We start from the raw sequence: 13,839 nt of genomic DNA, 5'->3' as shown, positions 1-13,839 counted from the left end.
ATGCCTACGTCTCACCCCAAAAAATTCTCATCTCACTGGTCTGGGGTGGGACTCAGGTTCACACATACATACACAACTTTCAACTTTTCCCATGTGGTCTCTTTCTAGGCAGGAAACTTCTGTCCTGATCATGAAAAATTCATTCCTCCTAAATGTCTCTAGGAGTGCTAGGCGGTGCCAATGATGAATGCACTCAGCTACTAACCTAAAGCTTGTTGGTTAGAGTCCATCTAGGTGCTCCTTGGAAGAAAGGTTTGGCTATATACTTCAGAAATATCAGCCGCTGAATTCCCTGTGGAACACAGTCCTACTCTGATACACACGGGGTTGCCAAGAGTTCGAGCGGGCTGCAGAGCAACAAGTTTGTTTTATTTAAAACTTCTCTAGACTTGTTGTTAAGTGCCGTTGAGTCTATTCCAACTCAGAGCAACCCTGTACAGGGCTCCGAGGAGCGGCTGGTAAGACTTGGACTGCTGACCAGTGTTCCAGTGAAAAAGCAGACCATTTTGCTATCTTGACAGTAAATCGTACTGTAAATTATCTTCATGGGAAATTTGGATTTGTGAAAGTTCAAACCACTCTCTATTGTCTGGAATAAGTTGTCTAGCTCCTGGACGTACATGTCTCAAATTGGATTCCCCTTCTTCCCCTTCCAGCTCTCTCCTGAGCCCCTACTCACCTTGGGCCCCAGTTTCAGGGACTTTCTCTTGGCCCCAATCCTCCTCTTCTGATCTCCTGTTCCCATATCTTATTTCTGTAAGTCTCCTCTTGGGAGACCAGAACTGTCCCCGACCCATAGACCCTATGAAGTGGAGGGCTGCCTTATCATTCCAGTTGATCTGCCTTCCCTGGCCAAGCCCATTGGATCAGGGGGTGAATCCCTGGCCAGGCTGGGCCATTTAGACTCTCTCTCTCTCCTCTATAAGCTAGGGACAAGTACAGGGTCTCTAGTTAGGCTGTTGCAGGTGCTGTATCTGGAAAGTTATGAGTCTTAGGAACCAAGGTTGTCACATGGGGAAAGGTCTTTTGAGGCCATGAGCAGCAATGATCAAACTGAGAAAGCACATCTGCAGCCATTCAACAGAGACAAGCAATCAGAAAGCAGTGAGGAAAGGTGAGGCAGGGACCCTGAGCTGGACTTCATTCTCACGGGATTTCCACTTCCCGTTCTCCTCCACCCAAAGGCTAAGCTCTAAATCTTGCCTCTGGCTTCCACGAGTTCTTTGCTAAACCAATATAAACAGATTTCTGTTGCTTTGCCACAAACTGACCTCTGGGAGACTCCAATATTCAACAAGGTTCCCTTCCTTTCTGCCTCCTCAGATTGCCATAGGGCCTGCACCTATCTTCCCAGCACGATTTATGGCAGAGATGACTTTGTCCCAGGTCCAGGCTTCCTGGGTTGCAACCTCACCCTCATTCCCCTTCCCAGAGCAGACTCCAATCCCATCCCCCCATCGTCTTCTGCCTAGAAACATTTCTAAGCACATTTGAGTGGAATACTTGAAAACAGAATAAACAGTGGTTTCCTCACATTCCTGTCAGCCTTTGTTTTTCAAGACTGAAGAGTCTTAAGCTGGAGAATTGCCCCATTCCAAACCCCCACCTCTCCTCCCTGCATTCCCTGGCTTTTGCCTGGATGGGGAAAGGGTGGTGGTCAGGATTGCTGGGGTGCACAGAGTCTTCCAGTGTCCTTTCCCATCATCCCCACTCAACCCCACTCTGACCCCAGAGTAGAGGATGATGGGTCAGCAGCGTTTAGCTAGTAAGAGCAGAGCTGCCCTGACGCCAAGGCCACACTCTGGGCCACTGCGCCATCCTGCCTTCTCCCAGGGTGGTTCCCTCAGCCCTGTCTCAGCTACTTTACCCCAGACCTGCCTCAAACAGAAAAATTTGGCCTCTCCTCTTCTAGGATGTGGCGTGGGCCTCAAGGGGACAGCTAGAACAATGTGGCGGTCCTTATCAACAGCTAATCCCGTCCTGGCCGGCTCCTGGACTTCCCTTCTCAGAAACACCAACTCTTATTTTAACACATGGCGTGTTTGCTTCTGAGTCACCTCAGCCCTAACTGCATGCCAACAGAGCAGGACAATCCCTTCTTAATACTGCAATCAAACTCTTCCACGAAATTAAAAATCAAAAACCCTCAAGTTCATAAGGAGGGGAGGCTTTCTTCTGCCCTTAAGACCCTCATGCACCACCAGATTCCACCTCCTCATTCACAGCTGAATCTGAGTTCACCAAAGCCCAGAGAGGGCATTACCTTAGAGTAAGCAGTCAGCTCTAGGGCTACATTCAACAGCAGGAAGGACCTTGGGCACCCTGAATATCAGGGATAATGTTCCCAGAAAGGGGCCTTTCATGAACACCCATGAATCAGAGCCTCCAAGTGATCCAAGTGGCACTTAAAGGAGAACGTGCTAAATGGTCAGATACAGGTTACTAACAACAGAGTTGGTTCTATGAGGATATCCATGTACCAGCATGTTCCAGTTACTTATATAGCATGTGAAAGTGAGACCTGGGCCCACAATGACCTCCAGAATGATCTCTGAGATCCTGACAACACTTTTCCATCCACGACCCCTTCTGTTCCAAGACTCAGTGAGGATTTATACCAAATGTTGTTGTTGTTATAGTTAGGTGCCATCGAGTCGGTACCGACTCATAGCAACCCTATGAACAACAGAACGAAACACTGCCTGGTCCTGAGCCAACCTCACAATTGTTGCTACGCTTGAGCCCATTGATACTGCCATTTTGCCAATCCATCTTGCTGGGGGTCTTCATTTTTTCTCTGATCCTCCACCTTACCAAACATGATATCCTTCTCCAGGGGTTTGGGACTCATCCCCAGTGATTCTTGTATTCATTTTCCACAGCTCAGCCATTCCCTCTTCCTAACACAAACACACACTCTCATTCATCAGAATGTGACTCTGGAGTCAGCCTACTGCTCAGAGCTTGGTTCTACCAATTACTAGTTGATTGTGAGAGACAGAGAGACCTTGGGCATGTCACTCACCCTCTCTGCAAAGTACATATACTAATAAACTCTTGATCCTAGGGTTGATTTAAGGATTAACACTCTTAGAACAGTGCTCAGCACGTGATGGCATTAGCTATCACTATTATTATTATTTTAAGCCCTCAACTGATATAATCTACTTCCTTTAGCCCCTTTAATTGCATTGCCTAATTGGGAACACAGGAAATCCAAGTATTGTGATCCTCAGGTCCACACTTTGAAAATGTCTGTGAGATGTAGAAACTTACACTAGAAGCTGTGGTTAGAGCATTCCAGAACTGAACAGAGGTTTCGTTAGTCTATGTGTGTTTGAGAATTCAGCTTAACTCTCTAATGAACATTTACTGTGTAGCTCATTGATTGTCCAAATTCTCCCCCATCTTTCTTCTTCTATGTTGTGATAAAGATAGAAGCCAGGCAAAGATTTACATCTGACAAATAAAGAGACTGAAGATCGCAGAGCTTGAGCTCTGGTCCAGGGAGTCCAAATTTTGGGTAATAGAAAACTTGATACACTTTGAAATGCCTTTTATTAAAAGTGTTTTTTATGTAGTTTTATAACATGATTGTTTTTAAGTTTTAATTTTGAAATAAATTTTAGACTTACAGAAACACTGCAAATGACTTCTGGCAAGATGGCAGACTAGGTAGACAGGCTCCACACACAGACGCTCCACAATGAAACAGGAGACCAAACAGACAGACACATGATAATCCTGGAACTCTGAGCTTTAAAGGCTTAAGAAGTGGGAAGGGAAGCTGAGCAAGTGCATTGAAGGAAAGAAACAGACAAATGAATGGTCTGCTGGTCAATCATGGAGTGACCATCTTGAACTTTGGCTGGCAGCTTTGGATAGAGGCACAGATTAACATTGATGACTGGTGAGGGGAATGATATGATTCTTTCTTATTCCCCATGCTTCCCTGGGAATGAGATGTGTGGCCAGCCCCCACCCTCATCTACCCCCAGTGCAGCTCCTGCTGCCCAGGAGTTCAGAGTCTCAAAGCTGTGAGCCAAAACAGAGTGAGGCAGGGGCCGCCAGCTATACTGTCTTGGCACCTGGATTCAGGCAGGCTTCTTCGGACATGAAAAGCCTGAAGAGCTGCCAGGCCAGCCTTAGAATAGCAGGAACTCTCATGGCCGGCTGTCTTGCCCCTAACGGCCCACTGGTCCTAACAGACACTGAACTGAGCTACGTTAACTACCTCTGGCTTTGGATTGGGTGCCCTAAACAGAGACAACATGTAGGCCTATAGGAACTCCACTAGGAACTCCCATTTCATGTCTCCTGCCCCCCAACTCTGAGCCCCCAGAGTTTTCTCCTCTCTAGGTCCAGCACCTGCACTGTTTTTTCTATAAATTTCCTTTCATTATTTTTGTTTGTTTCTTCTTTCTTCTCCTTCTTCCTTTCATTCCCTTCTCTTGCTTTTTATCCTTTCTATCTCCACTTTCATTTTTTCTTTTGTTTCTCCTTTTCCCCTTTGGTTCTCCTTTCTTTTCCTCTTAATTTTTCTTTACTACTTTCTAGTCTCTTTTTTCATCTTCCCTCTCCCTGGTTTTGTTTAGTGTTTTTCTTCTTTTTATTTTCTTTCTTATCTTCTTCTTTTATAGACTCTCCTTGAAAACCCTATACAAACTCACCAGCCACTCCTAGGAAACCTTATACAAAGCCACTATGAGCTGGAACTGTCTCAACAGCACTTAACAACAATAACAACATAGCTCTATTTTCCTGCCCCTCTTTTTTCTGTTTCGTTATTATATTATTTCAGTTATAATATTCTTGTTATTGCCTTGTGATTTTTTCCTCCTTATTCTCCTTTATTATTTTACTTTTTCACTGTTGCTTGTTTATTTTCTTTTCTTTTGAGTGTGTGTGCTTTCTCTTTTTGTCTCGCCTGAGGGGAAGCAGAAACCATATATCCCAGACACAATTGTACCCTCTGAAGCTCCACCCACTGATCAAGATCCAATACCGGATCCTGCACCACCTGATTAATGACCAACAGCAGGCAGTACAAGCCAGGCCCACCTTGAACTGAGCTGCAGGAACAGTGAAGGGAGAAGTGTGCACACACTTCCATTCTTACTTGCCCCCACTGGGAGGCAGTTGGTGAGCATCTAAGAACACACCAACCTCCAATCATCAATTAAACACAAATACAACAAGACCACAGTGTCTCAGAGACAATAGACAGTTCTAATCACATAAAGAAACAAGAGAGAGTAGCTCAAACAAATGACCAAGATTCAGAGACAGAAAACATTTCTGAGGAGGAAAAGGAAATGGGATTACCTGAGAAATAATTCAAAAGAATGATATTAGATGGGGGAGTTGGATGGAGGGGGTGGTAGAGTACAGGGTAGGGGCAGACACATCATATTTCAGGTGTTGGGGAGGGCAGTACACAAGAAGTGGAAGGGGGTGGAAGAACAAGGTAGATAGGGGAACACTGAGACTGTTTGCATGGGCTAAGTGGGACAGAGGTAAATAGTGATGCATGCTCAACCTTGGAACAACAGGGCTCTGGGATACAGGGATCGAGGCATAGTAGGAAGAGAGGAACTAATACTAAGATGCTTGACTGTCTTATGTATATTGGTTTTCCTTTCCTACTATTTTAAAATTAAAACTTGAGTTGGATAGAAAGGAATGTTGAGAAACATGATTACAGAAAGCTTATAAGTCCATCTTCAGCCTATAACTGATTGTAATACCTAAAAGGGGTTCTAGGACTTCCCCAGTAAAATAGGCCTCCTGAGGAGCCTTTGCAGAGTATAGGACCTTAGGTGATATCCTGAGGCCAATCTAGAACCTCCTGAGGTGGGACATTCTCACTAGAAAGGACAAGCAGACCAGCCTGGAACAGCTAGGGCAAAAGAAGATACATCTTCAAAGAAAGATCGGCAGGAAAAATCCAAAACAAAAATGGCAGTATTACTGGCTACTACAAGAATACTCAAGTTGTTCTCCGGGAAGCCATCAAGGCAAGCAATCAAGTTCCTTCAGCACAAATCCCCCCTCTATGACTGAAACTCAAAATGAACACGTGAGCAGGCATGTAAGCTTGCTGGTGCCCATGTTGGTCTACTGGTGAGTGGAAGATGGGGAAAGGCAGCAATGAAAAAATGTGTGGGTTCAACCACGTTCCACAGATTCCCATGGACCTGGAGATAAGGGAGAGAAGAAGGGTTGGTCGGTCTAAAATATGATGAGACCTGGGGATACCTGAGCCTATGGACATGGACATAGCCACAGAAAGTAAAGATGAGAGTGAAGCATCCAGCTGATATGAAGTGAGGGGAGATGCACAAGAACACCCAAAGTTTCAGACAGTACCCATTTTACCTAGCCTTGATGGCTTGATAATCAGAACTCTATTAGAGGGAAATAAAAATAAAAAAAAGAACAAAACAAAATTTGATAAAGGAAATGAGGGTAAGTTGCTACAATTTGATTAACTTGACCTGTACTTATGGTGGTAGTAACTCTAAATACCAACAGAGAGGGAAGGAGTCTTCACATCAAGTATCAATCCTATCCCCTCTGTACACTGGGTAGATAGGGATGGGCAACTTAGACACTGGCTACCTAAAATGAGGGGGCAATAATGTTATAAGTGACTGGTTTACAAAGTTTCAAGGGGGGAGCTTAGTTTAATAGTGTGTGGGGAAAGAAAGAGTCCCCACTGAATAGTTTTCATCTTGTCTATATTGTTGTTGTTATTGTTAAGTGCCAATGAGTTGGTTCTGACCCATAGCAACACGGTATAGGGTTTCCAAGGAGAAGCTGATGAGGTTGAACTTCCAACCCTGCTGGTTAAAAGAGATGGGGATAATATTCTTATGATTCAATAGTGAGTAATTATTATCATGACTAGTAGAGATTGTCACAATCATAAAGGTAGAAGTTTTATAACAAAAACGGGGGAGTAGTTAATCTTACAATCCGGAAAAAAAGGTCCCTTGGGCCATCAAGGGAGAAGAGCACAAGCAGAATGCGAGACCTTATCCAGAGAAGCAGTGAAACCAGAGATGGAGGCAGAGATAGGAACATGGAGAGAGGAAGCAGCTGAGGACTCTAGATTCATGGGAAGTGAGGGACTAAGAGCTGGTGGCCAGGAGGCAGACTTGCAGAATGTGTCCTTTGATGGTATAAATGATTATATATGCCTGAGTGCTTAAAAATTTTTTTAATTAAATAGAGAGAAACACTGGTAATTGATGGTATATGGAAGAGATTGTAATCATTTTAATGAAACAAGGTGTACTATTTGTTGAATGTAAAATTGATGATCGACCCTGTAAACTTTTACTCAATCCCAACAAAAACCTTAAATAAAAAAAAAAAATTTTCTAAGAAAAATATTAGATACCTTCAATAGATTGACAGAAAGATCAAGGAAAGCAAGAGACAGGGAAAAAAAAAAAACTTTAGAAGAATTCAGGAAAACACAAGAACAAGCAGACAAAATAAATGAAAAAAATTTAAATAACACAAAAAGAAAAGAAATCTAGAAGATTAATGTTAAGATTCTGAAATGGACAATACATTGAGAAGGCAAAGGAGTATTGATTTGAATCAGTAGAATCCAAAATTAGCTTGACAATAAATCTCTCAACATAAACATGCTAGAAGAACAATCAGGGGGAAAAAAAGCTGGAGAAAGCCTAAGATTTATGTGGGACACCATGAAAATAATTAAGTTACGAGAAGTCAGAATTCCAGAACAGGAAGAGACAAGAAAATTGTCAAAGTGTTGTTGGAAGTAAACTTTCCTAACATCATGAAAGAAGAAGAAATAAGCATTCAAGAATCTGAATGAACCCCAAACAGGATAGACCCAAAAGAAAAAACATGAAGACATATCATAATAAAACTTTCTAAAACTAAAGACAACAATCCTGAGAAGAGCTCAAAAAGTTAACTACAAAGGAGAACCAATAAGACTAAGCTCTGGAGAGCCAGGACAAGATGGCAGAGTAGACAGATGTACTGAACTGACCCGCTGCAACAAAGACATAGGAGACCAAGTAAAACAGGAAAAGATGGTGATCCTAGAACCCTGAGCATCAGGGGATAGGGCAGAGAGGGGGACCAAACATAAACTGGAAGAGGAAGTTGAACAGAATCAGTGAGAAAGAAGAAAAAATGGGCAGATTGTGCATTGGCATGGAGTGATCATCTTGGATTTTTGTGAGCGACTGTCCATATAAGTAGCCTGCAGGCACAAGACATGACTGGAGGTTGGCAGCAAGGGGATGCAGTTCTCCCTTGCACCCATGCCTTCCTGGTAACTGGGGGTGTGGCCAGTCCCCACCCTTACCAACCCAATGGCTAGCGGGACCCCTCTCTCCCCTGCGAGCCTCTTCTCTGCCTGGGATCAGGCTACACTGAACTACACTAAAAAAATAGTGAAGAGAGAGCAAATTGCATTCATACCTTCAGTCTCAACCACGTCTACTTGCCAGTGGAATCGGCTTCTGCCAGCCTCTGCTATGCCTGGGCCACCTTGAACTTCACTATAAAAACAGTGAACAGAGAACAAATCACATTCACACTTCCAATCTCTACCACATTCACCAGGAGACAGGAGGTGAATAACTGAGGATACATCAATATACAATCATCAATCAAATATATATGAGACCACAATGTCTTGGAGAAAACAGACAATTGTGGCTTATACAAAGACATGAAACAGAGTACCTCAAACAAGTGACCAAAATATAGAGTCAGAAAAGATAACACCATAAATGGTATTAGAACTACCTGATAAGGAATTTCAAAGAATACTAATTAGGCAACCTCAACAGATTGAAAGAAAGATCAAGAAAACACAGACAAAACTTTAGAAGAATTCAGGAAACTAACAAAATAAATGAAAATATGGGAATCATATAAAAATAGCAATCAGAAAGCCAGAAGATTAACACTAAGACTTCAGAAACAAATAATACACTAAAAAGGCAAAGAAGTAGAATTGAAGCAATGGAAGGCCGAATTACTGAGACTGAATAAAAATCTCTCAAAAATCATCTGCTGGAGGAATAGTCAGAAAAAAAATAAGTCCAGATAAAGCTTAAGATTATGTGGGACATTATCAAGAGGAATAACGTATGTGTGATAGTAATTCCAGAACAGAAAGAGATAAAATTACCCATAAAGAATAAGGAGCTCTGGTAGCGTAGTAGTTACGAATCGGGCTGCAAGCCGCAAGGTCAACCATTCGAAACTACCAGGCTCTCCGTGGGAGAAAGATGAGGCGGTCTGCTCCCGTAAAGATTTACAGCCTCGGAAACCCTGTAGGGTCGCTATGAGTCCAAACCGACTCCATGGCACATAACAACAATAATAAAGAGCATTGTCCAAAAAATTGTTGAAAGAATCGATCTACTGATGAGCAGAAGTGAGGGAAAAGCAGCAATAAAGATGTGGGCCGAGTCCAACCACATTACATAGACTCCTGTCAATCTGGAGTGTGGTAAGACCTGGTTGGCCAGCAATATGGTGAGACCTGAGGACTCCTGAACCCATGGACAAGGACATAGCCACAGAGGGCTAGAGTGGAGAATGAAGTGTCCAGCTGATAGGAAGTGAGGGAAGATGCACAAGAACTCCCATACTTGCAGAAAGTACCCATTTGACCTAGCCTTAATGGATGATCAGAACTCAACTTGTTGTTGTTGTAGTTGTTATGTGCCGTGGAGTCGGTTCTGACTCATAGCGACCCTGTACAGGGTTTCCGAGGCTGTAAATCTTTACGGGAGCAGAAAGCCTCATCTTTCTCCTGTGGAACAGCTGATAGTTTCGAACCACTGACCTTAAGGATCGCAGCCCGATTTGTAACCACTACGCTACCAGAACTCAACCAGAGGAAGAAAAAAATTTTTTTGTTTTTTGATAAAGAAAACAAGTTTAATTTGCTACAATTTGATGAAATTGACCTATAGTTATGGGTGTGGCGGTGGTGGTGGTGACAAGCCATGAAGTTGGTTCCAACTCATATCGACCCTGTATAGGGTTTCTGAGGCTGTAAATCTTTACCGGAGCAGAAAGCCTCATCTTTCTCCCGTAGAACAGCTGGTAGTTTCAAACTGCTGACTTTGCTGTTCACAGCCCAATTTGTAACCACTTAAAATATCAACCAAGAGAGAAGGAATTTTCATAGTAAGGATCATTCCCATCCCCTCGGTACACAGGGTTGATAGGGATAGGCTACCTAAAATGGGGAAGGGGGCCATAAAGACATTAAGTGGCTGGCTTACAAGTTTTCAAGAGTGAGTTTAGTGTCAGAGAGTACAGGGGAAGATAGAATCTCCACTGAGAGGTTTTCATCCTGTCTAGATGGGGCTGGTGAAAGGAGATGGGGATAAGACTTATTGCTCAACAGCGAATAATTGTATCATGACTGATTGTGATTGCTGCAGCTGTGAAGGTAGAGGTTTTGTAGCAAAAGAAGTGGTTGATCTTGCAGTACAGGAGCCATCAAGGTAGAAGAGCAGGGTGGGGGTGGTGGGGGTGGAGTGTGGGACCTTACCCAGAGAAGCAGCAATACCAGAGATGGAGGCAGAGATGATGACATGGAGAGAATGTAGCTGCTGGGGACTCTAGACTCATGGAGGGAGAGGGTCTGTGTGCTGGCGGTGGGGGGGCAGGCTTGCAGGGTATGCCCTTTGTGTGTTTGAATGATTGTATATACCTGAGTGTTTTCATGTACATTCAAAAAACAAAAACAGAGGGAATAGAGGCAAATACTGTTGAATGATGATGCATGGAGGGGATTGGAATCATTGCAATGAAATGAAATATGATAGGATGAGTGTAAAGGTGATGCTCTCCCATGTAATCTATCACTCAATTCACAATAAATACTTTTTTTTAAATGTAAAAAAGAGAATACAGTTCATGGGAGCGTGCTCCCTTCCCGCACTGGGCAGGAACCCCCTCGGCATTCCAGTTCCCTTAGGGACAGTGCCGGGCCTAACCTGCGACGGAGTACTAGTAAGGAAAGGCAAGGTGGCGCTGTGAGCTAATGTGTCAGACTGCAAAGTCATTTGAACTGCAAGGAAGGCAGTAAAACCAGATGAAACTGCGGTGGAGAGAGCCAAGGCCAATGCCTCTCTTTGGGAAGCCAGGTTGGAAGTCACAGAACTCTCCAGAATTGAGTATTGTGATACTTGCCGGAGATTGGCAAAAAGTAATGAGGACTTAAAGAAGCAGGAATATAGACTGGAGAAAGACGCAATGTCTGTATTAAACTACCTGAAGAAACAGGATCAGGAAAAAGATACTATGAGTGAAAAACTGAAACAGCAATTGATTGAAAAACAGGAAAAAGCCCAAGAAGAGAAGGAAAAAATGGAACAAAAGTACACTATGCAAATAAATGACCTGGAAGGACAGTTTCATTTCAAAGCTAAAGAAATTGGCATGATTCAGACAGAAGTGAAAACAATAAGACAGTCCCAGAAAAGAAAAATCCAACTGGAGAAAGAATTAGATGATCTAAAAGAGAATTTAAGGAATACAGAGCAGAAACATCAGGAGACTCTTAAAAGATTGGAAGGCAGGTTTTTTGAAGAAAAGAATCGACTAGAACAAGAACCCGAAAAAAAAAAAATAATAATAATGCTGGCAGAGAAAGCCCACCATGAAGCTGATGTGCAACTAAATAATGCTGTTTTTAAGGAGAATGCTTATCTCCAGAAAACTCTTGCATACCATATGAAGGAAGCTGATGATCTTCAAAAAAAACTCCCAGAGGTTGCAGGAGACTCATAGTTATCTTTCACATGAGAAGGCGGTCAATGACCTGTTGGTTAAGGAAAAAATTATGCAACTTAACCAGCAGAAATCACAAATCCAAAGTCTTCAGAAAAAGGTGATAAGCTTGGAGACTGCCTTGACTTGTATGACAAGAGAGTTTGAGGCTGAAGTTTTAAAACTACAGCAGCAAGCAACAATAGAGAACCAAGCAGGTCAAGTAAAAATCGAAAAGCTACAGCAACTTCTTAAGATGAAGGACAGAGAAATGAATCGAGTGAAGAAGCTGGCCAAGAACATACTGGATGAAAGAACAGAGGTGTAAAAGTTCTTTTTTGGATGTTGTACACCAAGTAAAGCAACAAATTCTATTTAACAGGAAGCATTATAAGAAGATAGTACAAACTGCTTTCAATTTAAAAACGGGTGCAGTACGTGCAGGAAAAGCAGAATATCCCAAAATTCGAACATTTGATGGCAGAGAGTATAGCACCAATAGTGTGAATCAGGATTTTATGGAGGCTGAGAAATGGTACTAATAATTCTTTTAATACATTTCATTTGTGCTGCTATTTTTATGCTTTATAGAGAAGTAAGAACTCTGAAAAGTTCAATTAGATAATATCCAAGTATTGAGTAGATTACACAGTGCTTTTCTTGGTACAATCAGTCAGGGACAGGAACTGACTGATTGTAATCCATATGTTTAATTAGCAAAATGATGGGGCTTCTTAGACGGTGCCCCCTCTTTTGATGACAAGAGACTCAATAAATTATTAGATTATTTGTCCCATAAAATGTCAACGTAATACATTTTAACTTGTTCCTTTACCTTGTTTCCTATACATTGCAAATCAGTTGTAAAAACCTGATAGATTAATTGAAACATTTTGATAAGCATATGTTACAAATATATATATGTGTGTATATATATATATGTATATATATATATCCTCAAGGAGCTCTGGTAGCATAGTGGTTACTAATCGGGCTGCAAACTGCAAGGTCAGCAGTTCAAAACTACCAGCTGTTCCACAGGAGAAAGATGAGGCTCTCTGCTCCTGTAAAGATTTACAGTCTCAGAAACCCTGTACAGGGTCGCGATGAGTTGGAATCGACTCCACGGCACACAACAACATATATATCTCCAAAATATGAAGAAAAAAAAAAAAGAGAATACAAGCTAACTACTAGAAAACAGATTATGTCAATAAGAAGACAGATATTTATATTAATTTTTAACAAATTTACCTCAGGAAAAAAAATTGCCATTTAAGAAGCTGAATGAACTTGAAACAGAATAGATCCCAAAAGATAAACATCAAGACTTATTATAATCAAACTTTTCAAAACCAAAGACTAGGAAAGAATCCTGAGAGCTGTCCAGGAAAAATGAAAAGTTACCTAAAAAGGAAAACTATTAAGACTGAACTCTGATTTCCCAGCACCATGCAGGCAGGAATGGCATATAAAAAACTCTGAAAGAAAAAAAAAAAATTGTGAACCATATAAAACTGCTAAGAATCATACACCCAGCAAAGCTGTCCCTCAAATATGATGGCACAATTAGGACATTTCCAGATAAACAAAAATTAAAGGAATTTTTAATAACCAGATCAATCTTACAAAAAGTGCTAAATGGTGTTCTTTGGACTGAGAACCAACAACAGCAGACAACAATATGAAATTAATATATATGACAACACCACTGAGAATTCAATCCAGTTATAGAACTACTTAAAATAAAACAAGCCTACAAGACTTAAAACAGGGAACCAGAGATGTCCATTCATAATGAAGATATCTACAAAGCAAAAAAAGGGAATAGTGCAGTTCAAACCAACTTTGCAGTCCAGCGCATTAACCCACAGGGCCACATGAGGACTCCACAGTGGGAGATTTTAATACACCACTTTCGATGAAAGACAAAGACACAGACAAAATGAACTTGGAACATACTAAAGAAGAACAAAGTTGAAGATCTCTCACTTTCTGATCTCAAATTCTACAAGCCACTGTGGGTCAAAACAGCCTGGTACTGAT

At 41.9% G+C, this 13,839-nt stretch overlaps 1 pseudogene; it reads left to right on the top strand.

Annotated features, from left to right (window-relative positions):
- The first annotated feature begins 6,428 nt into the window (after positions 1-6,428).
- On the top strand, positions 6,429-12,335 carry LOC102828814 (annotated as a pseudogene).
- The last annotated feature ends 1,504 nt before the right edge of the window (positions 12,336-13,839 follow it).

This window comes from Chrysochloris asiatica, unplaced genomic scaffold, assembly GCF_000296735.1.
Source record: "Chrysochloris asiatica unplaced genomic scaffold, ChrAsi1.0 scaffold00093, whole genome shotgun sequence".
NCBI classification, from domain to species: Eukaryota; Metazoa; Chordata; class Mammalia; order Afrosoricida; family Chrysochloridae; genus Chrysochloris; species Chrysochloris asiatica.
This window is presented reverse-complemented; position numbering and strand designations above follow the sequence as displayed.